Consider the following 25,445-nt stretch of genomic DNA (forward strand, 5'->3'; position numbering starts at 1 on the left):
ACGAGAGGATCTCGTCCTGAGATCTAGAATGGCACCGGGGGAAATGGAAAAGGAAGAGAAGAGGTAAAACTAAGTTGCTTCTTTGACGAATGAGTGAAACCAAAGAACCTTGCGAGGTTGAACAAATTTGAGAAACAAAACAACGAAGGTGAACAAAGTCGAAAACACTCTGTTAGAAAAGAGAAACAAAGAACATTGCGAAAAACCGTGAGGTTGAAGGGCAAGATATATATTGAAACCACTCTGGTTAAAACAAGATAGAGAAGGATTAAAAATGATATAATTTGGACAACACTCCGACTGAAAATAAAAGGAATTGAATAAGAACTTGATAAGATGAGAGGATACTTGATGAAATCACAACCCACTGCCTCCGGAACTATTGAATGAATAGAACAAGGGGTAAGAAAGATCTCAGACAGCACTCCGATTGAAAAGAGATGCAAGGCTTGATAAGGCGAAAAGAACTTGAGCAAAAAGGTCACAACACTCCGATTAAATGGATAATCATGAAAAGAACAAGGTTCTGATAAGAACAAGAAGATAGAAGAGAGCCACATCACAAAGCCTCCGGAACAAAAGTAAGAATGGAATGGGATGAACGAAGGGAAACAAGATCTCGAGGGAGCACGCTTACAACAAATGCTAGAACGGAGTTGTTGGAAAACCAACAACGAAAAGAATAAGCTTGATATGGTCTTATGGAATACAACTCAAATTATGAGGTGACAACCTGCCACTTACGGGAAAAGAATTGGATTGATATCAACAAGGAGACAAGAAAGCTATTTCACCGGGAGGATAAAAGAAGAACTTGGGTCACTTATGAGCACCGTAGTTATCAACAATCCTTAGGGAAGGCTTTAGTTGAAATATAACCCAAGATAACTCCAATGAAGAGATTGATGGATTTAAGATACCTCATTGTTAACAACATGTGAATCATGAAACATGAACTCAAATTATCAAGAATGACATAATACCACCTCCAATGATACGGTTGAAAGAATAGCACTCCGGATTGCAAGATGAAGAAAGATAAAACTCCTCAAAACAAGACATGTGTTGAACACCATCTTTATTTGAGAGTATAGCTTGGCGGATCTTAACTTCGAGAGAAATCTTGAGGACAATTGAAGAATGAAAGAAATCCTTGATGAACCACTATGTAGAGCCTCCCTGACGAACTCCGGTAATAAAAGAAATGATCAAACGAAATGAAAGAGAAGTTGAAAAAACAAGGTGAAGACTTGCAATGATTAGATGGATCTTCATGATGAGAAAATTGAGAGAGCTTGGAACTCCGGGGAAAAGAAAAGATGAAGCCTCTCGAACTGAGAATGTGATATGATGAACCTCCGGAATAAGGAATTGAATTCACTCTATGAAACAAGAATAAGAATTACATTATGCTTATCCTTCACCAATTAAATTGATGACAACCAATGGATTTTGCACACTACTTATTCTCGTAGAAAGGATTAAAGAAAGATATAGCTCAAACTTGGGAAGGTCTTCAACGAACCACCGGTAGGGTTGAAACAACGAATAAATTGATATGATAACGAAGGAAGAGAAGTCTTGAATGAACCACCGTAAGAATTAAAATGACCGAGGAAAAGATAAGGACAACACCGGGAAGAATTAGCAAATGAATGAAGAGGCTTGAGAGAATTTAGATACATGAGAACGAAGCGATCATGAGCTGATTAGAGAATATTTGAATGATGCACCGGTAAGATTTAGAGAAAGAGAGCTGAAAGCTGAGAATGAATAATTCTGAGATGATGGCCTCCGGATAAACAACCTGAAAAATATTCCTGAATTGCTTCAGATGGGTGAAAAGAATTCTCATAACCAAAACAATTAAGAGGGGATGGAAACAAGCTAGAATCGTGAATCTCTAAGAGAACGAATAAGATATGGAGGTAAAACTCTTCTTAGGTCTTCAAATGTTGAGAATGATGTCGGTGTACAAAAAGAGGGGTACACTTTTTGTACCCCTATAACTGTGCACGGGCAGTCTGAGCCACGGGCACCACCACACTGAGCAACGCAAGGGAGGTGAGCCAAGGTAAGGCCGAAGCTCAGGAAAAGCAGAATGACGCCAAGACCAAGACCACAAAGTGCAAAGGGGACGAAGCGGACCCCCCGGCAAGATCCTTGCCGGGAGGCGGTTTTAGCAAACCCGGCAAGACCCTTGCCATGTCAGCTCGCCCCACACCTACGGAGTGAGTCACCCTTGAGTCCACTGCCCCCATGGGGCAAGGATTCGGGAGACATCCCGGTGGTGGCATGCAGATCTTTGTGAAGACATTCGAGATCAGATACACCCTTCAGAAGATGATGATCCTTGGCGGGATCCCAGCCAAGGAGGACCACAAGGCCCCGGCAAGAGCCTTGCCGGGGATGACAGCAGGCGCCACGGCAAGACCCCTTGCCAGGGCCCCGGCAAGGCCCTTGCCAAAAACACCCGTTGAGCCATCATCAAGCCCACGCCAGTCAAACCTCCACTGCCGTTCGCATGCAGCTGCCGACCCAACCAGCTGGGCAGGAACCTGCGTGGCGGCATGCAGATCTTCATGGAGACCCACCACTGCGCCACCTCAGCTGCCTGCCTGCCTACATGGCACCGCGGGCGCCGCTGGCCAGGGCGCGTGTCGACACGAGAGGGAGCGGCGACGAACGAGACAGGGCTCTCCCCCATCCCTAATAAAGCAAGGACACCTGGGCAAGATGCATTAAATGCGCCTTGTCATGTAATGCGAGGGATAACCTCATATCACTGTTCCCCTTTCCACCTCCTGGTGCTACTGTGGCAACCCCTTTCCTATAAAAGGAGGCCCGAGGTGACCAGGAGGAGGATTCTGCTTTTTGGAGCTCCTCACGCCCCATAGCTAGCTCAAGAACACAGATATACAATCCACCAAAGCAGGAGTAGGGTTTTACGCATCCCTGCGGCCCGAACCTGGATAAATGAACCGTGTGCTATCTGTTTGATCCGCTCTTCTCACGACCCCCGCGCCCCGCAACCGTAGTAGGGATTCTTGTGATCCATAGGTGTCGTTCCCACCGACATCTTTGGCGCACCAGGTAGGGGACGCAATTGTGAGAATCGGCTCTAGCAGTTAGCCCGGCACTCCTTCATCTTCGTGACCCTTGAAGAAGAAAGGAGGCCAGAAGATCGACACTCGAGCGATCGCAAACAGAAGCTAAGTTGCACTGAACCCTTATTTGTGCTACCCTTCTTATTTGAGGTTATTCCCCCTGGAGATATTTGCTTTGTATGAGATACCTGCACGCCAGGGGGCTCTACCACGATCGGCAACACCCTTGCCCTGTTTTGAGTCCGCTCAACAGCTCAAGCGGCTGCGTCGAGAATGGCAGAGTAGCCTTCCGTGATCTGCAACGCCCCCGATTCTGACTCGAGTCAAGCTCGACAGTTCGAGCAGCCGCGTTCAGAACGGAAAGGTGGCTCGTCCGACAGCATGCGTACCCGGCTGGCCATGGGGATCCGTCCCCAAAACGCCGCTAGGGGCTTCCGCACCGGCAAGCCTTCCCGATCGACGTAGGGCACACATACAAAGAGGAATCGAACGAGGAAATAACATGCATGAAAATTAAGAGTACTTCAAAGTTATATTACATCACATCATAGCTGCGGTTCTAACTAAAGATAAAATTTGTCTTGGCCGAGAACCCGCAGCGGCGAAGAAGAACGGGATGCCTAATCCCGGCGCTGGCCTTCCACCCTCTTGATTTTGTCGATGCAGTCGGTGATGGGCTTGATGCGCTCCTTGAGCACCGTGAGGTCAGCACCATCCGGCAAGCTCTTCATCGCGGCCGTGAAGTCAAGATCAGGATTCCAGTACGCCGTCTTGGTGAGGACCTTGGTCACGACCCTCCGGCAAAGTCGCCGGGCCTCCTCGGCCAGTGTGGCCTTCCTGTTGGAGTGAAGATACGCCAAGGCTCCGAGGACGCCCTCGAAGAACAGGATCAACTTAGTGTTGACGGTCCCGCTGCGCTCAGGGGCATACCTCACGTGTGGCATCCCCATGGTGGCCAACTGCGAGGTGACCCTGCCGGCGACCTCCTCCAGGAGGCTGATAGATCTGTTCTCGCCCACCACATAATCCTAGTGGGAGGCGGCCTCGTTCGCCTGCAGCTGCTTCTCCTCCTCCAGGCTCCTGGTCAAGGTCTCCTCCCGAGCCCTGCTCTCCGACAGCATCTTCTCGAGATCCTCCACCTTCAGCTTGAGGTCTCTGACGGAGTTTTGCGCTTCGGAGAGCTCCCCAGCCCTGCTGATGACCGCTCCTTGCGCCTCCACCAAGGCGCTATTGAGCGTGCTCTTCTCGTTGGACATCTTGAGGGCCTGCTCCTTCAGCTCGTCCTGCGCCACCTCCAACTCCCTTACCTTGCCGGCATGGGCCAGAGCCTGGGCATCGAGTGCCTCCTTGTGCCTCTGCTCCAGCTCGCGAGTCCGCCGCGTGACAAGGGCCTCGAGCTCCTCATCCTTGCCACGGAGCGCTGCGGCAAGCTTCGCCTCACGCACGGTGAGGTCCTCTTCCTGGGAATCCAAGGTGGCTTGCTGCTGGTTTCGGGCGGCCTCGGCCGCGGCAGCCAAGTTCGCTGCCTTTTCCTGGGCCTTCTCGATGTCGGCCATCTTCATGGTGAGCTCCACATCGCGCTCAGCCAATTTCTCTTGACAGGCCCTCTGCTCCTCGCGAGCCTGGTGGAACCAGGTCTGCGTCTCGGCAACGCGAGCCTTGAAGTCCACCTCCGTGTTGTCCACCGTTGCCATCCTGGACTTGACCTTGTCCAGGCGAGCACGGTAGAGCACTTGGAGCTTCCGGCAGTTATCCCCCATGGCACGGAAAAGATGCTCTTCTGGAGAACCATCGCCACCAATCCCCGGCTCATCAACCACCTCAAGCCCGGTGGCGGCAAGCACCTCGCCGTCGAAAACTTCCCCTTCAGCGGGCGCCCGGCTTGACGCCCCTGGGAGGTGGACGAAGAGATTGTCTCCCACCTTCAGATACCTGCCAGGGCCCGAGGTTGAGGAGGAGGGAGGCTGGTCCCCCCACCTCTTCCTCGGCGGAGGCCTTGCCGGCCCCATCGGCAGGTCCACTGCTGGTGCCCACGGCAGAAGCCTCGCCGGTCGCCTTGGCGCCCCCCGCCTCCGTGTCCTCGGCAGCATCCTTGGCGGCCTCCTCAGCAATGTTCCCAGCAACGGTATCCACGTCCTCCATACCTGTTGAAGGAGGGCCTGGGCAGCAACGGGAGCAATGAAGCCAAGAAAAGAATAAGGAAAAAACAGAGATGAAGGACAGGTGACTCACCAGTGCCAGGCTGTGAAGCAGAAGTCCCCTCTCCGCCAGCATTTGGTGCCGTGGCAGAGCCACCAGCGCCCAAGTTCCCCTCCTCCTCCATGGGTGTGGGCTCCGTGCCTGATGCCCTTGCCGGGGACGCCCCCCCGCGGCGGCGTAGTCGATGGGGGTGGTGTGTTGGGAGTAGCCCTCTGTGGCTCCTCCTGCTGCCGCTCCCCTCCTGCAAACCCGGCAAGGTCAGCGTCATGGCATCGAGCACCTACCACATGTCGAGTAAGAAGAGGGTGACGAACGTACATTGGGGGCTGCTGTCCGGGCTGCTCAGCACCACCAGTGGTGTCTTCGAAGCCCCAGCCGGGGGCTGGCTGCTCGCCGAGGTCCTCGCCCTCTTCGCCCTCTGGGCCAACGTCTCTGTCTCCCTACGGAAGCAAAAATGGATCAAGACAAGTGACCCAATTCAAGGAAATGGAAATGAAAGTAAGGAACGGAGAACTTACTCGTCATCCGTCTCCTCCTCTTCCACCAGTTTCCTTTACCTCTCCGGGCTGAGAGGCCCGAGATCAAAAGGGAGCTCCGCATCATCATCCGAGAAAACGCCTGCCGGAGGAGGCGAAGGAGGCGGCGGGGTTTGTGCGTGCCCGGATGAGGAAGGGGCTGTTGTCTTCTTCTTCTCAGTAGCCTTCTTTAGCCTCTTGGCTGCTGTGGCCCTCGTGTGGCGCCCAGACCCCTCCAGGGTCAATTGAGGCCGCGCAGCCCTGCTGGGCCGGGCCGGCTCACCGGAGCCAGCCCGCCGCGGGACTTGCCCTCTTCCCCTGGTTGGCGTCGAGCCCGCCGCCGCGTCCTCCTCCTCCCCCTACGACTCATCGGCCGCGTTTTCGACGAGCGGAGATCCAGTGTTGGCGCTGCTGACCTCCCAGGAGGCCGCCGCCCACCGAGAGAGCTCCTCTTCCTCCGCCGCCATTGCGGCCATGTCCTCCACGCCCCCGGCGCTGCCGGCCTCCATGGTAAGCTGTGACTCCCTCGCCCTAGTGGCGATGTAGTCCAGCTCTGCCTGGGTGGTGTCCATGATAAGCCACCGCTTGGCGTCGGCATTGACATACACCTCGATCAGGGTGTCAAAGAATTGTTGCACATCCTCGACCTTCGGCTCCTTCCAGCTCGGGACAGGGCCGTGTGCATTACAGTCCGGCATCATGGCGATGATCTTGGACCGACACGAATTGTTGCACAACGGGACCACCCCCGCTGGCAACTTGAAAAATGGCCCCTTGAGGGCCTTGCCAACCTTTGCGGCAGCCCTCGCGGCCTTGCCGGTCTGCTCGACCTCGCCATCGCGACACACATCAAGCTGGAAAAGCCGCTGGTAGAAGTGGGCATGCGCCAGCACTGTGAAGTTGTGATCGAGGCCGTGGCGGAGTTGCATAATGTCAGCCGGGTTCGTGAAGAGCCAAGCTGGCCTCCCCTTGCTGTGCAATGGGGCGATCCGGCGGCGAATGAAGTCCGCCCGATCATCTCAAGGTTGAGTCCGGCCTGGGTGAGCCGGAGAATCCTGGTGGTGGCGACGGTGAGCCTCCCATCGGCGGCGTCGACATCGCTCCAATCGCTGCCGCGGACCGGTGGCACTTGGCGGACCTTGCAGAATTCCGGCGGGTTCTCATCTTCAATCCAGCACCACCGACCACGCCATTCCTCCCACAACTCCTTCACGGTACCGTCCGGGTATGCCCCCTTGGATCTTGGGATCCAGGTGACGCAACCGGAGATGGCTCCTCCTGGCTGGATTCGAGGGAAGAAGTAATGGCGGAAGAGCGCCATGTTGGGCCGCACCCCGGCAAAGCCTTCGCAAAGATGCGCGAAGAAAGCCATGCACGCCACCGCATTCGGAGTAAAATCCAAGAGGCGAAAGCCGAAGGTGCGCATAACGTCGCAGAAGAAATCGGAGAAAGGAGGGCATAACCCACAAGAAAAGTAATCAACGAAGAGGGGTACACTTTTTGTACCCCTATAACTATGCACGGGCAGTCTGAGCCACGGGCACCACCACACTGAGCAAGACAAGGGAGGTGAGCCAAGGTAAGGCCGAAGCTCAGGAAAAGCAGAACGACGCCAAGACCAAGACCACAAAGAGCAAAGGGGACGAAGCGGACCCCCCGGCAAGATCCTTGCCAGGAGGCAGTTTTAGCAAACCCGACAAGACCCTTGCCGTGGCAGCTCGCCCCACACCTACGGAGTGAGTCACCCTTGAGTCCACTGCCCCCATGGGGCAAGGATTCGGGAGACATCCCCATGGTGGCATGCAGATCTTTGTGAAGACATTCGAGATCAGATACACCCTTCAGAAGATGATGATCCTTGGCGGGATCCCAGCCAAGGAGGACCACAAGGCCCCCGGCAACAGCCTTGCCGGGGATGACAGCAGGCGCCATGGCAAGACCCCTTGCTGGGGCCCCGGCAAGGCCCTTACACCCATTGGGCCATCATCAGGCCCACGCCAGTCAAACCCTCCACCGCCGTTCGCATGCAGCTACTGACCCAACCAGCTAGGCAGGCACCTGCGTGGCGGCATGCAGATCTTCATGGAGACCCACCACTGCGCCACCTCAGCTGCCTGCCTGCCTATGGCACCGCGGGCGCCGCTGGCCAGGGCGCGTGTCGACGCGAGAGGGAGCGGCGACGGACGAGACAGGGCTCTCCCCCGTCCCCGATAAAGCAAGGACACCTGGGCAAGACGCATTAAATGCGCCTTGTCATGTAATGCGAGGGATAACCTCACATCACTGTTCCCCTTTCCACATCCTGGTGCTACCGTGGCAACCCCTTTACTATAAAAGGAGGCCCGAGGCGACCAGGAGGAGGATTCGTCTTTTTAGAGCTCCTCATGCCCCATAGCTAGCTCAAGAACACACATATACAATCCACCAAAGCAGGAGTAGGGTTTTACGCATCCTCGTGGCCCAAACCTGGATAAATGAACCGTGTGCTATCTGTTTGATCCGCTCTTCTCACGACCCCCGCGCCCCGCAACCGTAGTAGGGATTCTTGTGATCCCATAGGTGTCGTTCCCACCGACAAATGACGACGAGAAACACCAGCAAGAATTATTGAGGCACACCGGAAAGAAGAATGGAAAGGTTGTGTCACATCCCTAGCTGCTGGTAGTGCTCTAGGCTAGCTTCATGTGTGCATCATGTCTATATTTTCGAAACTTGAACTGAGGGATTTTGGAAGCCTCAAAAACTTAAATAAAAGAGGGGCAAAAACCCTAGAAATCTCATTCATTGCTCCAAAATGCTCTTCTTAAATGTTTGATAATTTTTGGTAAGGGTTCTGGTCCCAACCAAAATATTGAATATTTTTAAGGAATTATTTTTGGGACTTTGGATTTAATTCATTAGCTATTTGAATTTGAATTATATTCATATAATTAGAATATAATTTCAAATACCCCCTGAAATATTTTATAAGCTTTTGGAAAAGTCCATCTAGCAATATAAAATATTCAGAGGAGTTTTTGGCATTGTTTGAATTATTTTAAATTCAAAACAGTGGCAAGATGAATTAAATAAAACAAAACAGAAGAAAAAAAAACAGAGCAGAAGACTTACCTGGCGCTTACCTGTCCAGCCCAGCCGGCCCAGCTCCTCCAGCGACTCGGCCCAGCCCACCTCCTCCCCCTTGTCATCTTCCTCCTCTGCCAGGAGGACGAACAGAGGCGAGGCGTGGCGCGCGCCCGAGAGGCCCCGGCCACCTCCTGCTTCCACCGAGGCGTTCCCGAGCCTCCCCCTCACGCCACCATGATGCCACGAACCCCCCCTGGTGGCCCTCTCTCCTCTCCCTCACTCGCTGCTCTCCTTCCCCTCTCCCTCTTCGTTCTTCGCCCGAACAGAGAGCCGCCGCCGTCGTTCGCTGCCCCCACGCCCACCATGCTCCTCTCGCCTCCCCGTGTAGTCTGCAAACTCCGCCACCGCCTGTTACGTCGCCTCGAGCAAGCCCCGAGCGCTCGGACGCCCCAACTCGACCGCATCGACTCGTCTTCAAGCTTCGGTCGCCGGAGATCGCCGTCGCTGTCCCGTCGCCCCAGGCCTTCCCCGAGCACGCCGACCGTCTCATCGTGATCTCCGTGAGCCCCTGCTTCGTTTCCCCCTAACCCCATGTCCGATTTCGAGTTCCATCCGCTCCCTCCACCGGAGCCGAGACGCTCCGCCGCACGGGCTCGTCGCCGGTGAAGCCCCGGTGACCTTTTGGTCCCACGCATGCGTCCGTTGCACTCGTTACGTCCCGTAGAGTAAAACTAGCGCGACAACCATCTCGTTTGCACACCGCAGCGCCGGTCCCGCGAACCCCCGAGCTCCGGCCGCCGCCGGGGTCGATGCCGCGCTCAACTCCGGCCACCCCACGCCCTCTCGTGGGTCCCCCTAGATGCGCGGGAGCACGGGCTCACTCTTGGTGCCCTCAGCGCGACCAGCCGCGGGCTGTAGCACCGTCCCGAGCAACTCCGGCGAGGTCTCGCCGTCGCCGTGGTCGCCGGCGTCACTTGCTGACGTGGCTGGCTTAGTTAGCCACTAATCACCGCACCGTGTCACTGGCACTGGGCCCCACGCCTTAATTAATCTTAGTTTATTTTCTGTTTAGTTTAACTAACCACATGGGCCCCACCCGTCAGCTTTGACCACGTTGACATGGACGTTGACCGACCCCACACGTCAGTATTGACCTGCTGACGTGTCTGTTGACCCGGCCCCACCTGCCATTGACACTAACCAGCCTCAGTCACTGACCAGTGGACCCCACTGGTCAGGTTTGACCACCAGCAGCGTCTGTTGACCTGCTGACGTCACAGTAACGCAGTGCTGACGCAGTAAATCCTTTTCTGGATTTATTTATTAATCAGAAATTCCAGAAAATTGTATAAACTTCTAAAAATCATAGAAATTCAACCGTAACTCCAAATTAAATAAATTATATATGAAAAATTATCAGAAAAATTCAAGGAATCCATCCGTACCATTTTCATGCATGTTAGAACAACTTATAGCTGCTGTTTAGCACAAATCAATTAAAATGGCATTTGAATAATCACATATGGAGTTTGAATTTGAATCTTGTATTCCAACCAACTTCATTTAATCTGTTGCTAGTTGCATTAGCTCAAAACACATTCATATTGCCATGTCATAGCATGCATCATTTTGTGCATTGCATTGATTGTGTTCTTCTTTGTTGCCGGTATCTGTTCCCTCCCGGTAGACGATGTTCCGATGTTGTGATCGTTGACACTGATGAAGACTCAATGTTATCTTCAGAAGTGCCAGGCAAGCAAAACCCCCTTGTTCATTCCGATACAATCCTACTCTCTCGCTCCGGCTCTCTTTTACTGCATTAGGACAACACCGATTCATCTGTTACTTGCTGCGGTAGCTGAACCCCCTTTATCCTTTGCATGACCTGTCATTGCCACAGTAAATAGATGAAACCCACTAGCATGAGTAGGAGTTGTTTGAGCCCTGATGTGCCTACTCATTCATGCTTGTTTGTCATGCCTGCTACTGCTTAGAGTTGAGTCAGGTCTGATTCATCGAGGATGAATCAGAGGTGCGTGAACATGTCCTACTATGTGTGAGCTAAGTGTGTGAACACGATTTGGTAAAAGGTGTCGGTGAGAGGCCATGTAGGAGTACATGGTGGGTTGTCTCATTGAAGCCGTCCTTAGGAACTGAGTTCTGTGTTTGTGATCCATGATTCAGCTACTACCATGCATTGGGCCCTGAAATATGACCCCGCTCGACTTCTTATTCACCCTAGTCCTCTGTCCAGGAGTTGCAAGTAGTTTCTGGTGTTTGTAGTATGCTGGAGGCCGTGGACAGCGCTGACCGTAGGGGTGGGCTGTGATGCGGTAGGCACGTGGCCGGGTAAACCGGGCACCCGTTTGGTGTCACGGAACCCTGTTCACATCGTTTGGGGCTGTGAGCGAAACTCCGGCCGGATCTCCTCATGGATGGAACCCGAATAGGCGATAAACCTGGACTAGAGACTTAGGTGTTTAGGTAGGTCGTGGTCTACACCCACGTCGGCTTTCGCTTGAAGTCTGCCGAGCACATGTCGTGTGCAGACGCTAAGTGGTGGAAACATGTATGAAGAAGTACGCCCCTGCAGGATTAATATCATCTATTCGAATAGCCGTGTCCGCGGAAAAGGACTTCTGGGTTGCTTATATCAGTTCATAGACAAGTGAAAGTGGATACTCTAAAATACGCAAGATAAGCGTGAGTGCTATGGATGGCGTTCTCGTAGGGAGACGGGAGCGGATCCATAGTGGTGTATTGATATGGTGAATATGTGGACTCGTGTGCACCACCTCAAAAGAGTCGCTTGCAATCGTAGTTTAGGATAGCCACCGAGTCAAAGCTGGCTTGCTGCAGTTAAACCCCACCATCCCCTTGTTGAAAATGATGCATATGTAGTTAGTTCTGATGTAAGTCTTGCTGGGTACATTTGTACTCACGTTTGCCTATTTTATGTTTTTGCAGAGAGACTTCAGTCTCACTAGTAGTTCCGCGTGGACTTCGACGTTTAGCTTGTTACCTCAGCTACGATCTTGTGCCCTCGGCAGGATCTGATAGATAGTCAGGCTTCTCAGCCTTTTTCATTTATAGATGTCTGTACCCAGACATGATAGCTTCCGCTTGTGCTTTGATTTGTATGCTCTGAATGTTGGGTCATGAGACCCCTGTTTGTAATATCTCGCTCCTCGGAGCCTATTGAATAAATTACTTGAGTCGTAGAGTCATGTTGTGATGCCATGTTGTATTTGCACATATCGAGCATATTGTGTGTATGTTATTGAAACGCTTGGTATGTGTGGGATCTGACCATCTAGTTGTTTATCTTTAGTAGCCTCTCTTACGGGGAAATGTCTCCTAGTGTTTCCACCGAGCCATGGTAGCTTGCTACTGCTCCGGAACACTTAGGCTGGCCGGCATGTGTCCTTCTTCGTTCCTGTGTCTGTCCCTTCGGGGAAATGTCACGCGATGAATACCGGAGTCCTGTTAGCCCGCTACAGCCCGGTTCACCGGAGTCCTGCTAGCCCAGTGCTACAGCCTGGATTCACTCGCTGATGACCGACACGTTCGATGCTGGGTCATGGATGCCTGTCCCTATAAGTTAGTGCCACTTTGGGTTTACGACTAGCCATGTCAGCCCGGGCTCCTTATCATATGGATGCTAGCGACACTGTCATATACGTGTGCCAAAAGGCGCAAACGGTCCCGGGCAAAGGTAAGGCGACACCCGTGGGAATACCGTGCGTGAGGCCGCAAAGTGATATGAGGTGTTACATGCTAGATCGATGTGGCATTGAGTCGGGGTCCTGACAGCGTTGGTATCAGAGCTTGACTGCCTGTAGGATTACCAAGCCAAACTGGTCGAAGTTGAGTCTAGAAATTCTTTAGTTATATAAGGGAATTGATTGTGGGATGGAACGTAAGGCTCTTTTTACTCCTTACACCTTATGCCTTCTGATCTGAGTCATCATCTTCTCTTCTACGGGGATTACGAACTAGGCTATCTCTTCTTTCTATCAGGATCACGTGTTACTAATCCGTAGACTTATAAGATTTTTGGACTTAAGCCTCTGTTCAGTTTTTACTGCTTCCGTATGTTAATTGTTGATCTCGAAACCGTGATATTGTGCTTCTGAGTGGTTATGCCACCATTTTTGTGAATGTCTCAAATCTTTCTGAGCATTTACAGCCGTTATGCTGTCCGAGTCATCCCAGGTTTCTAAATAGTTTGAAGCAATTTGCAAATTCCTTCCTCCCGCCTCGATGTTCCTTTGGGCCAGATTAACCACACTAATCGGTGTGTTGAGATAATTATTGCCTCGACATATATGTTGGAATTATTATTACGACCCTAAGTGCTTAGGGGATCATCTAGTGGTCTAGCCATGATCTGTGTTCCCAGTGTGATGATTCTGGCCTTTATTCTCGGAAGCATCCCGTGATGCTACTTAGTAGTAGGTATTCTACTCCTGGGTTCTGAACCCGAGATTCACTCTACCTACTTCATGTTGATAGTAATTGCTAGTGCCTTTAGGATATTAGTAACCTTTGCGATAGTCCTTGAAGTCCGTGGTATCTTCTTCTTCCAAATACCATGAACTACTTATGGCAGATGTTTATTGGATCAAAAAAATCACAATTAGAGTACTCTTGAGGAGTTCTCCATTCATAAATCGTGACTCTGCTAGTTCTACCTTTCTGCATGGGTTATCCGGAAGAAATATGTTGAACTTGGTTCGACATACTAATCTATGCATCCACAACTCAGAAAATTATATGTTCCTTTGAGATGTTCTCTTTAGTTGCATTCTGACCCTCGTCTATCAATTGATAGTCAAGAGTATGCATGCGTTCGTTTATCGATGCCTATTACTCTTGTGGTCCGTCAAGCCATTCTATCGCGGAATGACTAGGAGAAACAAACTCCAGTACCTCTTCCATATCCAGGATTGGATCAAAGAAGTTGTGCTCCGTAGAACAAATTGCTAATCCAGCTTTTGCTCTGTTCTACCTTGGAGTATTACCATCTTTTATATCGGGATTGTTATAGGAATTGCACACCATCCTATGAACTCTTGGTACAGTGATACTTCTCGCCATCATTACTCATTCCTCGGTTCCGTGTGGTTATAACCGGAATGTCGACAAGTGAATCGTGATGTGTGAAATCAATACTCCTAGCAACCTTGTTGCTTGGTAGTTAAAGGACAATAATTTCATTCTTAGTGTGTTGGTTATTGAATCATCATTCTAAGATTGATCGTGCTACCTAGTCCATTCTCCTGGTTCACTCCTCGATCGATGAGTTAGGATTATTTCAAATCCTTGCTCTATTGATCATATCGCCTTGCCCTGAAAAGCAAGATTGTTCTCGAGCTTAGTAACATACCGGTGGTTCGTGATTTTCTGAATATCTTCTCAGAAGTATTACCAGGTTGTCACCTGACCGCTATGTTGAGTTCGTGATCAAGTTGGTTTATTCCTGTAAACCACCCCTTCTCCAAGAATCCGTGTTGGATACCCTGAGCTAGTTGGATAAGCTAAACAACAACTTGGAGAGTTGGAAGATAGAAGCTTGTCCGATATAGTTCATTATAAGGGATGTCTTGTATGTGTGTTGAAGAAAGTTGATATTTTCATCGACTGAACCTCGTGATCAGTTAATGGACCTATCATTTTATCCAACCTTTGATTGGAGTATGGGCTATCATCCAATCAGACCAGAACCAACGATATTCGTAATGTTGTCTTACTCGTGGTTGATCCCTCGAGTATACACCATTCTATCTTTTGGGTCTGACCTATGCTATCACTTGTTCACTTAACTATGGAATTCCTTTTAAAGGGAAACCCAGAAGAATTGTTGTTGAGCCCATTGACAACATCCTTATCTCCTCCATGATTTTGTTGAACATTAAGCTAGTGTTGGAAACTTTTGAAAGCATTTCTTCATGCTAACTCATGAAGTATTTGTTTGATGAAAGGAGTGACTTCCTCTAGTTCATGTGCATTTGATGCAAGTTGCCGCCGTGGACTCGAGAAAGTCAATGTTGCTTCCTCTGGAATCATCCCAAGTCAGTCATGCATACGTGCGAAGTATTCTGTGGTCTAGAGACTTGCAACCTTCATTCCATATGTGTTCCGAGCACACCAAGCCACTGATTGAGTTGTTCAAAGATAAAGGAGTCTGTCCAAGGTGAACTCTTGGGACTTCCACGCGTGGAGACTTCGCTATCATCGATGATGGTTCCCCACCTTAACTCGGTAGTGTTTTATTATAAGACTACTATGTGGTCATGCTTGTCCGAGACAGCGTGTTCACATGTTTGTAGCAGAACCAGCTGATGTTTTGGAGCTTACTATCGTAGTTCATTCCCCGAGAATCTCGCAACGTCATCTCGTCGAATTGTGTTGCAAACTTTCATTTTTCTTCCTAGACTCGATGAGTCTGGAATATCCTGACACCAACCAGATCTGAATCTCAGGCAGATATGATGGTTTGGAACATTTCCCAAGAACTATAATATCGGTCCCTCGAAAACCGGTAAAGTGGATGTCGTGGCCAACACACCCAGCCGGAAGACCTGTTATTATAATATCTTGATTGAGGAAGTTGGCCACCTCCCCATAAGGATTTCGTAGGATTTACCTCCGTAACTGTTCCTTATGGATTCTATTGCTCCCGAAGTCCGACCTTTTACTTGATGTTCTAGTTATCAAACCATATCTATGAATGGGATACACTAGCACATCAAGGAGAACATTAGAAGCAGAGTGCTAAATGTCTCTCGGTCGATCATCCAGATTTTGTTCCTTGGATCGCTAAGGTGAAATCTGAGAAAGTGTTATCCTCCTTTGCATCTGCATCATCCATCATCATTCATCATGGTAGCAAGTTGTGTTGCCAGGATCCTTGACACGGATGTTGGTAAAACCTTGATGATTATGGAAATGCTCAAGTTCTTGAGAGCACGCACAAGCGTTCGGTGTTACCATCGGCACTAGCTAGGTTTGCTCTCAACTTCCTCGGTTATGCTATAACTTCTCAACAGTGGATTCACTCTCTATTGTTGGGTTCTTCCCCAGTTACCAGAATCATTCCCAGCATTTGCATTTTGTTCCCAGCTTGCACCGCCAATGTGCCATTCTACCATGGTTCTCTTCCATTTCCGGTGGTAAGCAAATTCATCCATTACATTGTCTTCAACAAGGTAATCCACATCATCCAAGTCCGAGTATGCCATTCTACCGACCCCCTCCAAACGATCGCTCGAGAATTGCCTTAGGCTGGTTTAAAGAGTTTCAATGATCTCTGAATCAAAGATAATTCTTCTTGCCACTTAAGGGGATATATCTACGAGTCACCATTCCTAAGATGCCTCGTTGTGGTATCATGGCAACTCAACTCCTCGCTACGTTGACAATCGATTACCACCTTCTTAAGCGTGAAATTGTTGTCTACCTAGTGAACCTTCGTCATCTGCTTCACTCCATTCCTATGGATGTGTGCTTCGCCTCTCAGCTCGAGAGATGTTGCTATGTCTCATTCCGTGAGTTAATCCTGAGTTGTTCGACCTTCGAGAAGAACCATTCTTTTAGGGTCTCTCTTTTCCTCTCGTTGTCATGTTAGTTGGAGTTCTCAGAGCAAGACTTCGAGACAATGATGGTGAACGAATCAACGTCCATTTGAAGTGCAACTGGATCGTGAAGATTATACTAGTCTGCGTTACCCTTCACTTTACCCTACGCTTGAATCTCGAGACGAGATTCTTGTTTAGTGGGGGTGAGTTGTCACATCCCTAGCTGCTGGTAGTGCTCTAGGCTAGCTTCATGTGTGCATCATGTCTATATTTTCGAAACTTGAACTGAGGGATTTTGGAAGCCTCAAAAACTTAAATAAAAGAGGGGAAAAAACCCTAGAAATCTCATTCATTGCTCCAAAATGCTCTTCTTAAATGTTTGATAATTTTTGGTAAGGGTTCTGGTCCCAACCAAAATATTGAACATTTTTAAGGAATTATTTTTGGGACTTTGGATTTAATTCATTAGCTATTTGAATTTGAATTATATTCATATAATTAGAATATAATTTCAAATACCCCCTGAAATATTTTATAAGCTTTTGGAAAAGTCCATCTAGCAATATAAAATATTCAGAGGAGTTTTTGGCATTGTTTGAATTATTTTAAATTCAAAACAGTGGCAAGATGAATTAAATAAAACAAAACAGAAGAAAAAAAAATAAAACAGAGCAGAAGACTTACCTGGCGCTTACCTGTCCAGCCCAGCCGGCCCAGCTCCTCTAGCGACTCGGCCCAGCCCACCTCCTCCCCCTTGTCATCTTCCTCCTCTGCCAGGAGGACGGACAGAGGCGAGGCGTGGCGCGCGCCCGAGAGGCCCCGGCCACCTCCTGCTTCCACCGAGGCGTTCCCGAGCCTCCCCCTCACGCCACCACGATGCCACGAACCCCCCCTGGTGGCCCTCTCTCCTCTCCCTCACTCGCTGCTCTCCTTCCCCTCTCCCTCTTCGTTCTTCGCCCGAACAGAGAGCCGCCGCCGTTGTTCGCTGCCACCACGCCCACCATGCTCCTCTCGCCTCCCCGTGTAGTCTGCAAACTCCGCCACCGCCTGTTACGTCGCCTCGAGCAAGCCCCGAGCGCTCGGACGCCCCAACTCGACCGCATCGACTCGTCTTCAAGCTTCGGTCGCCGGAGATCGCCGTCGCTGTCCCGTCGCCCCAGGCCTTCCCCGAGCACGCCGACCGTCTCATCGTGATCTCCGTGAGTCCCTGCTTCGTTTCCCCCTAACCCCATGTCCGATTTCGAGTTCCAGCCGCTCCCTCCACCGGAGCCGAGACGCTCCGCCGCACGGGCTCGTCGCCGGTGAAGCCCCGGTCACCTTTTGGTCCCACGCATGCGTCCGTTGCACTCGTTACGTCCCGTAGAGTAAAACTAGTGCGACAACCGTCTCGTTTGCACACCGCAGCGCCGGTCCCGCGAAGCCCCGAGCTCCGGCCGCCGCCGGGGTCGATGCCGCGCTCAACTCCGGCCACCCCACGCCCTCTCGTGGGTCCCCCTAGATGCGCGGGAGCACGGGCTCACTCTTGGTGCCCTCAGCGCGACCAGCCGCGGGCTGTAGCACCGTCCCGAGCAACTCCGGCGAGGTCTCGCCGTCGCCGTGGTCGCCGGCGTCACTTGCTGACGTGGCTGGCTTAGTTAGCCACTAATCACCGCACCGTGTCACTGGCACTGGGCCCCACGCCTTAATTAATCTTAGTTTATTTTCTGTTTAGTTTAACTAACCACATGGGCCCCACCCGTCAGCTTTGACCACGCTGACATGGACGTTGACCGACCCCACACGTCAGTATTGACCTGCTGACGTGTCTGTTGACCCGGCCCCACCTGCCATTGACACTAACCAGCCTCAGTCACTGACCAGTGGACCCCACTGGTCAGGTTTGACCACCAGCAGCGTCTGTTGACCTGCTGACGTCACAGTAACGCAGTGCTGACGCAGTAAATCCTTTTCTGGATTTATTTATTAATCAGAAATTCCAGAAAATTGTATAAACTTCTAAAAATCATAGAAATTCAACCGTAACTCCAAATTAAATAAATTATATATGAAAAATTATCAGAAAAATTCAAGGAATCCATCTGTACCATTTTCATGCATGTTAGAACAATTTATAGCTGCTGTTTAGCACAAATGAATTAAAATGGCATTTGAATAATCACATATGGAGTTTGAATTTGAATCTTGTATTCAAACCAACTTCATTTAATCTGTTGCTAGTTGCATTAGCTCAAAACACATTCATATTGCCATGTCATAGCATGCATCATTTTGTGCATTGCATTGATTGTGTTCTTCTTTGTTGCCGGTATCTGTTCCCTCCCGGTAGACGATGTTCCGACGTTGTGATCGTTGACACTGATGAAGACTCAATGTTATCTTCAGAAGTGCCAGGCAAGCAAAACCCCCTTGTTCATTCCGATACAATCCTACTCTCTCGCTCCTGCTCTCTTTTACTTCATTAGGACAACACCGATTCATCTGTTACTTGCTGCGGTAGCTGAACCCCCTTTATCCTTTGCATGACCTGTCATTGCCACAGTAAATAGATGAAACCCACTAGCATGAGTAGGAGTTGTTTGAGCCCTGATGTGCCTACTCATTCATGCTTGTTTGTCATGCCTGCTACTGCTTAGAGTTGAGTCAGGTCTGATTCATCGAGGATGAATCAGAGGTGCGTGAACATGTCCTACTATGTGTGAGCTAAGTGTGTGAACACGATTTGGTAAAAGGTGTCGGTGAGAGGCCATGTAGGAGTACATGGTGGGTTGTCTCATTGAAGCCGTCCTTAGGAACTGAGTTCTGTGTTTGTGATCCATGATTCAGCTACTACCATGCATTGGGCCCTGAAATATGACCCCGCTCGACTTCTTATTCACCCTAGTCCTCTGTCCAGGAGTTGCAAGTAGTTTCTGGTGTTTGTAGTATGCTGGAGGCCGTGGACAGCGCTGACCGTAGGGGTGGGATGTGATGCGGTAGGCACGTGGCCGGGTAAACCGGGCACCCGTTTGGTGTCACGGAACCCTGTTCACATCGTTTGGGGCTGTGAGCGAAACTCCGGCCGGATCTCCTCATGGATGGAACCCGAATAGGCGATAAACCTGGACTAGAGACTTAGGTGTTTAGGTAGGTCGTGGTCTACACCCACGTCGGCTTTCGCTTGAAGTCTGCCGAGCACATGTCGTGTGCAGACGCTAAGTGGTGGAAACATGTATGAAGAAGTACACCCCTGCAGGGTTAATATCATCTATTCGAATAGCCGTGTCCGCGGAAAAGGACTTCTGGGTTGCTTATATCAGTTCATAGACAAGTGAAAGTGGATACTCTAAAATACGCAAGATAAGCGTGAGTGCTATGGATGGCGTTCTCGTAGGGAGACGGGAGCGGATCCATAGTGGTGTATTGATATGGTGAATATGTGGACTCGTGTGCGCCACCTCAAAAAAGTTACTCGCAGTCGTATTTCAGGATAGCCACCGAGTCAAAGCTGGCTTGCTGCAGTTAAACCCCACCATCCCTTTGTTGATAATGATGCATATGTAGATAGTTCTGATGTAAGTCTTGCTGGGTACATTTGTACTCACGTTTGCCTATTTTATGTTTTTGCAGAGAGACTTCAGTCTCACTAGTATTTCCGCGTGGTCTTCGACGTTTAGCTTGTTACCTCAGCTACGATCTTGTGCCTCGGCAGGATTTGGTAGATAGTCAGGCTTCTCAGCCTTTTTCATTTATAGATGTCTGTACTCAGACATGATAGCTTCCGCTTGTGCTTGATTTGTATGCTCTGAATGTTGGGTCATGAGACCCCTGTTTGTAATATCTCGCTCCTCGGAGCCTATTGATTAAATACTTGAGTCGTAGAGTCATGTTGTGATGCCATGTTGTATTTGCACATATCGAGCATATTGTGTGTATGTTATTGAAATGCTTGGTATGTGTGGGATCTGACCATCTAGTTGTTTATCTTTAGTAGCCTCTCTTACCGGGAAATGTCTCCTAGTGTTTCCATTGAGCCTTGGTAGCTTGCTACTGCTCCGGAACACTTAGGCTGGCCAGCATGTGTCCTTCTTCGTTCCTGTGTCTGTCCCTTCGGGGAAATGTCACGCGATGAATACCGGAGTCCTGTTAGCCCGCTACAGCCCGGTTCACCGGAGTCCTGCTAGCCCAGTGCTACAGCCTGGATTCACTCGCTGATGACCGACACGTTCGATGCTGGGTCATGGATGCCTGTCCCTGTAAGTCTGTGCCACTTTGGGTTTACGACTAGCCATGTCAGCCCGGGCTCCTTATCATATGGATGCTAGCGACACTGTCATATACGTGTGCCAAAAGGCGCAAACGGTCCCGGGCAAAGGTAAGGCGACACCCGTGGGAATACCGTGTGTGAGGCCGCAAAGTGATATGAGGTGTTACATGCTAGATCGATGTGGCATTGAGTCGGGGTCCTGATAGGTTGAGCCAACGATGAAAAGAATCTGAAAAATCTTGGAGAAATACAGGTGACTGATGATGAATCATTCTTACGCCAAACTTCGAAAAGAATATGAGAATACCTCCGGAAATTAGAAGAGTCAGGTAAGATCCTGGGGAAAAGACCTGTGGGTTAGGGCCCACTCAAAAGATACACCGTAGAACAATTTAAAAGAGAGAATGCACCGGTTGAATTAAATGGCTAGAATGAGATAACAACCTCGAAATAGGTTGAACGGATCTTGAATGACAAGATGAGCCTTTTGAGAAAGCTTGAGCACGCCGGGACAAATGAATAGTGAGAAGTGAATTATTATGAGGTGCACCGGTATGTGAAGGCATTGAAATGAGGAAAGGGGTAAGATCAACAAAGCTTGACTTGAAACCACCGGAGAAGATAAAAGAAATGAAGAATGATGAACTAGAAGCTCCGTTAGTATCTTCATGAGAATAACCGGATAAGAACATTCAAAGACAAGAATGAAGAGTCTTCACATGAATAAAATGGATATTTAATTAAGATATATGAGTTCTTGAAGAAAAAGGGTGGGAGGGAGGGAAAACAAAGTTAACTTGAAGATGGATGAAACGAACAACGTTGATGAAAAACTGAGATTGGATCTTGCAAATGTTGAAATGATCGGATCCACTTGAAGAGAGACACGCCGGTTGAAAAAGGATTGACATGGAAATCTAGATTATCATGAAGGATTAGTGTTCACATCGGAGTATGAGAACACCGTTTAGAGAAGGTATGGAATCAACATTTGACTTTGAAGCAACTCGAATAGCACAACTCAAAACAAAACAAGGATTGGCTTGCAGAATAAGCCGGAACAAACATATGATAGAGATTTCGTCCGAAGTTTTCGTGGTGGGGCCTACACGGGCTCGATCGTACAACACCATCATGTACAAGGCAGTGCACAGGACATATGAAGCGTCCCCGAGTCGGCATAGCCAAGGACTCTTTAAGACACGATGAGACCACTGTAAAACCAACCGTGAATAGGCGGACCACTAGACGTCGAACCCCAATTTCATATCATATATCCGTCGGAAAGATATCCTAAAAGCTACTTGAATTCCCACCTATGAAACTCCCGAACCTTTCCGGTTATACAATCATGTGTTGGGGATACAGGGGAAGCATAATATCTCACCCAAACTAGCAAATCCTACATCCAGTTGTATCCATGATTCAACACATAACCAAGAAACCTTCGGAAATCGTTTACCTCAACCTTCGAAAAGCATCCGTTATACGAGTTATGGCAATACTCCCGAACTCCCACCCTAGTACTGGGTGGCGTCGAGGTTATCTCACCAACAACTGCATAAAAGAGATTTTTGATGTCGGTGAAACTAAACTCAAGTATTCCAGAACTGCAATGATAAAATTGTGACGACAACACCTCGGAGCTCAACTCCCCGGGACATTGCCACAACCCCTAAATGCCAGGAGGCACCAAGAACAATGTTCTCGTCACAAATCGATCGGAACGATTCCAAGATACCCGCGTGATCCTAAATTTTTTAGTGAAATTTGAGAAGAGAAGAGTCAAAACTCTACGTCAGGATGCCTCACCAGAGCGGTGAAGGGACTGGGGAGTAAAAAGAATTGCTAAACTCTCCGATATATAATTCCAAAATGACTCAAAACATTTTTCTAGACTCAACAATGCCAATGATTTGATCAAGCAGGGGGCTCCTAAGGTCGGGGAAGGCTCTGATACCAACTTGTAACGCCCTCGATGCGGCTATATCTCCCACGTGTCAAAGCCCGACTTAGAGGCATAACCGCATTGAAAGCAATGTCGCAAGTGAGGTAATCTTCACACAACCCATGTAATACATAAGGGAAATATACATAGTTGGCTTACAATCGCCACTTCACACAATACATGAATAAAGCATTACATCATCCAGATACAAACAAGGTCCGACTACGGAACCAAAATAAAAGAAGACTACCCCAATGCTACATAGATCCCCGATTGACCCCAACTGGGCTCCACTACTGATCAACTAGAACAAAACAACACAAGGGACAAGATCTTCATCGAGCTCCTCCTTAAGCTTGGTTGCATCATCTGCACGGTTCAACAACACCTACAAGCTGGTTTTGAAAGCATCTGTGAGTCACGGGGACTCAGCAATCTCACACCCTCGCGATCAAGACTATTTAAGCTTATAGGAAGGGTAAAAGGTATGAGGTGGAGCTGCAGCAAGCGACTAGCATATTTGGTGGCTAACATACGCAAATGAGAGCGAGAAGAGAAGGCAAAAGCACGATCGAAAAACTATGATCAAGAAGTGATCCTAGAACAACCTACGTCAAGCATTACTCCAACCCCGTGTTCACTTCCCAGACTCTGCCAAGAAGAGACCATCACGGTTACACACGCGGTTGATGTATTTTAATTAAGATCAACTTCAGGTTTTCTACAACCGGACATTAACAAATTCCCATCTGCCCATAACCATGGGCACGGCTTTCGAAAGTTCAAAACCCTGCAGGGGTGTCCCAACTTAGCCCATCACAAGCTCTCATGGTCAACGAAGGATATTCCTTCTAGCGGGAAGACTCGATCAGGCTCGGAATCCCGGTTACAAGACATCCTCAACAATGGTAAAACAAGTCCAGCAAGACTGCTCGATGCGCTGACATCCTGATAGGAGCTGCACATATCTCGTTCTTAGGGCAACACCGGATGAACACTAGTACAGCTAAAACCAGCCCTCAAGTTTCCGCGAGGTGGCACCGCAAGTGGCTCTAGTTCGGACCAACACTTAGACAAGCACTGGCCCGGGGGGTTAAAATAAAGATGACCCTCGGGATGCACGACTCCCAAGGGAAAAAGGCTAGGTGGCGAATGGTAAAACCAAGGTTGGGCCTTGCTGGAGGAGTTTTATTCAAGGCGAACTGTCAAGGGGTTCCCATTATAACCCAACCGCGTAAGGAACGCAAAATCCGGGAACATAACACCGATATGACGGAAACTAGGGCGGCAAGAGTGGAACAAAACACCAGGCATAAGGCCGAGCCTTCCACCCTTTACCAAGTATATAGATGCATTAATTAAATAAGAGATATTGTGATATCCCAACAAGTAAACATGTACCAACAAGGAACAACATCTCCATGTTCCAACAGGGAACAAACATCAATCTTCACCTGCAACTAACAACGCGATAAGAGGGGCTGAGCAAGGCGGCAACATAGCCAAACAACAGTTTGCTAGGACAAGGTGGGTTAGAGGCTTGGGTTAACAATATGGGAGGCATGATAAGCAAGTGGTAGGTATCGCAGCATAGGCATAGCAAAAGAGCGAGCAACTAGCAAGCAAAGATAGAAGTGATTTCGAGGGTATGGTCATCTTGCCTGAGATCCCGCAAGGAAGAATAACGAGTCCACGAAGAAGACAAACGGACGTAGTCGAACGGTTCCTCACAAACGCAACGTTATCGGAACCAACCCGAAGAAGCAACACCGGAAAGAAGCACACAACATAGTCAACAACCATTACAACAACATGGCATGATGCACAACAAGTATGATGCATGTCCGGTTTAAAGAAGCATGGCATGGCAAAGTGCACAAACAATCCTACAAATTAAGTGGAGCTCATTATGCAATGGAGTTGCATATTGACGAAACACCACATGACTTATTTAGTTCTCTCTCAGTTATGTACCCAACAATATTAAATGTTGTTAAACATGGCAAGAGGGTGAAGCAAAGTAAAACTACCTATCTAGTCAAGTTTAAATGAGGCCGGAAGCAACGAACAACAATTCTGATAAATCCATGCATAAATTAGGTTTGGTACTGTTCTGCCCTAAACCATATTTTATAGTTATTAAACATGCAAGATGATGCCATCATGTTAAACTAGGAAAAATTCTACCCCATTTACATATAAAGATTATTTAAAACCAAGCTACGGTTAATTAGTTATGAATTTAAACATTTTAGCAAGTTATTTAAGCAAATTTAAAGAAACAACATTTTAAACATTTCAAACATAGATGAAAGTTGCATATTATTAAACTAGACAAAATTCTAAGCAACTTTCATATATAATTTATTTTAAACCGATGCACGGTTTGTGAGATATTAAATGCATGAACATGAGGGTCTTTTCTGCAAAACTGACGTTCTCTGGAAAAAAATAGGAAAACGTTCTATGTAGAAAAAAACAGGATACGGGCCGGATCTGGTTGGCCCATCAATGCACAGGAGGGGCTGGGGGGTCTCTCACCATGGGCCTCGGCCCAGCTGGATGGAGTAGTGGCCGGCTGGTGCGCTGGGCCTTGGCGCCGAATGCGGCCCAGGCACGCAGGAGGTAGGATGTCTGGAACTGGGCTCATCTCGCTCCTCGATCCCTCCTGGATCGAGCGAGGGGGTGCGGGGGCCGCAGTCAACGCGTAGGGCGCGCTCGAGACGAACAGGGGGCAGTCGAGGCAGGGGCCGCGGATGCAGGAACTTGGTACTGCCGTGGATGCAG

This window comes from Triticum dicoccoides, chromosome 1A (genome assembly GCF_002162155.2).
Source record: "Triticum dicoccoides isolate Atlit2015 ecotype Zavitan chromosome 1A, WEW_v2.0, whole genome shotgun sequence".
Taxonomy (NCBI): domain Eukaryota; kingdom Viridiplantae; phylum Streptophyta; class Magnoliopsida; order Poales; family Poaceae; genus Triticum; species Triticum dicoccoides.